At 38.5% G+C, this 3,014-nt stretch overlaps 1 protein-coding gene across 1 annotated transcript in view; it reads right to left on the bottom strand.

Annotated features, from left to right (window-relative positions):
• Positions 1–3,014, bottom strand: part of LOC140692908 (uncharacterized) — a 417,598-nt gene that overhangs the window by 379,920 nt on the left and 34,664 nt on the right. The window lies entirely within an intron of this gene.

The raw sequence follows: 3,014 nt of genomic DNA, 5'->3' as shown, positions 1-3,014 counted from the left end.
TATTGGCCTGTCATGCGGCGAGCAGAACGAGTTTGGACTCGGTAACAAAATGACTGCATTGGAGGTAGTATGTCTCCAATGTTTCCTCGTTTCCAATATGTAACATGCACATCATTTATGATCTAGTGCAAATAATTCATCAAAGACAACCACAAAAAGAAACTATACTCACCTAGCTATCAACACTGAAGTCACAACCTGTCAATTTTATATGATGTTGAACAACACAATGGAAAAACCTAACATAGGGAGTTGATTCCACGGAAATAAAATTATTTCTACTCCTTCAATACTTTTTCTTTTCTTTTCTATTTTATTTTGTTTTGCTTATTGAAAGGAAAATAAAAGTCAAGTCATTTTATTTCACGTATTTTTGTTATAGTTACATTCTTTAAATACTACAAAGAGATTTAAACTGCAAAAAAAATTGTTCATATATTAGTATAAAGATATATACACAATCAATGGGGATTAGCAAAGGAATGGACATTTACTAAAAATCCACTGCAATCTTGTCTTTTACAAGCATATCCTGGAATATAAGCTGTATGATCCAGGGGGCCCCATCCCCATTCTCACTGTTGAGTCCCTTAGCAATCAACTACTAAGGCACCAGCATAGAACCATGTGATCAGTATTTTAGGAATAAATTAGGGAATTAGCACATTCAATTCTAAAACAAAATCCCTAAAATAAATACTGAACTTATTTACAGATAAAGAAAATTGGAACCAAAAAAGTACTTATTTCCCCAAGGTCACAAAGCTAATAACTGGTAAAGACAAGATTTGAACTCATCTGCCTGATTCTAAAAACTAAGGTGGAAATCCCATTCGACTGGGGAGGGTCCAGCAGCGGAGCCTATCACCCTATCTTTGTTCAGATCTAGCCTTAGACAGCCTGAGACAGCACCCCATTCCTATGGAACTCGAGGGCAAATGATAACAATAAGGATTTTATATCCAGTAGTTTGTTAGGTCTCATTTATATAAAGTGTCAGCAGGTCAGCAGAAAAACTCTGGAAAATATGAGTGGGTCCAGAGCTTTCTGCTGATTAGTAACTCAGTCTCTCAGGACATAGTGACCTTCCCATGAGAGGCCTCATGGACATAAACTAAAGGCAGCTGAGCAATGAAAACTAACAAGAACCTGGAACTCAAGCAAGAAGGTTCCCTGCCATCCCCCACCCAGTTGCCTCTTCACCCGCATGGACACGATGGCAGGAGACCCAGATTCTTGTCCAAGTTACATCATCAAGGATTCTCATCCATAATAATGTATGACTCTATGCCGCCTTATGTCCATTAAAACTCAAATATGATAACACCAATATCTCAGCAGAATATCTATGTCTCCACTTCCTGTCTTCTAATAGGAGAATATTTTTATGGACAAAAAGCAGAAATCCAATTTAAAAAACCATGCACGAAGCCAGGTGAAATTCTGCTTAAGAGACTGCTCTCACGCTGAGTAAATGAAAACTCAGAAAAAGTGGCCCTTCTCCCTCAGTAAATGGGAGGTAGCCTGATGTGTGTGTGTGTGTGTGTGCACGTGTGTGTGTGTGTAAATCAAATACAATGAATTCTGGGATGTGTACAGTTTTTTTAAGTCACTGTCATTTCATGGGAATGAGCCACCATTTAAATAATTTGAATCTAGTGTTCTGAGAGAGTCTCGGGCTCTTGGTGGAGGAGGTGAAAGGGGAGAGTGAAGGAGGAAAGACGTACATGAAGCAAAGAAGTAAGAATACTGCCAGGGAAAGGCAAGACGTTAGTTTTGTTCTTCCTTGCACCACATACAAATTAGGGACTCGCTTTCTGCTGATGACTTATAGAGCACTGAGTTGCAGGAGAAGAGGGGACAGCTCATTGCTCACTGAGCTTGTGACTGTACGTGGCATCTTATAGACACAAGTCATTTACCCTGATCAAACACTCTAGCAGCAGGCTGTAATTCTTCTGTTTTGAGAGACAACAAAGCAGGAGTTCAAACAGGATGCATAACTTGACAAAAGTCAGAGGTCCAGTAAACTAAAGAGGATTAATTCAAACTCAGATCTGAATGCAGAGTCTGATCTTCCCACTCCCAGGACTGGAAAATCCTTAACACAGGCTCCCCAGCTCCCCTGCATTGTTCCTGGCACCAAGCATTTGCCATGGCAATGGTCACCATTTCTCACAGACACAGCGCTCTGTGCAGCAAATGACCTTGATCAGACCTTGATCATCTACCTGCCACGCCCACCAGGCTTCACCATACAGGCAGGAAAGCTGGCTTTCAAGTGCATACAAAGCCATTCCTTGTCTAACCTGGGCTCTTCTGTGGTTTCTCCAGCCTAAAGGCAGCCATGAAACTGCTCACAGTTTGTACATGAGCCACACTACCTCTCTCCATCTGTCTCCCCACCTATACTACTTAGCTATGAACATTTTGAGAATCTTCGACACAAATTTTTAAAAACAAAAAAGAAAGGATTCTGGAACAACTACTTAATACTTACAATTTTAAATGACAAAATACAAAGTGAGTATTTACAAACCGAATCTTCCTTTCTAAATTTCAGTTTTAAGCGTTTAAAAATATAATAGCAAAAAATTTTCACTTACAAAATTGACAAAAACATAAACAATAATCTGGAATAAGTTAAAAAATAATGCCCATGTTCTAAATGGAGAAACGTCAGGGCTGTACTGAGGGGTAAAGTAAGAGGTGAGAATGTAGAGACATCAACAAATTGCATGGAGGAAAGCAGTTTTGTAAAGATGTAAGTTCTCATCAGAATAATTCAAAACTTACTGAAAACTCCCATGACAACTCCAATCTGATTTTTTTTTAACTTGAACAAAATATTTTGGAATTCTTCAGGAATAATAAAATCATAATACTAGACAAGAAAATTTGGGATGGAAGAAAAGAATGAAAAAAAATTCAGACTGCCAATTATTAAATAAATTTTTACAATATGTAAGTTATGGTGCTGGAGTAAGAAAGGCAGATTGACAGAAGGGAACCAT

Source organism: Vicugna pacos, unplaced genomic scaffold, assembly GCF_048564905.1.
Source record: "Vicugna pacos unplaced genomic scaffold, VicPac4 scaffold_19, whole genome shotgun sequence".
In the NCBI taxonomy this organism is placed as follows: domain Eukaryota; kingdom Metazoa; phylum Chordata; class Mammalia; order Artiodactyla; family Camelidae; genus Vicugna; species Vicugna pacos.
This window is presented reverse-complemented; position numbering and strand designations above follow the sequence as displayed.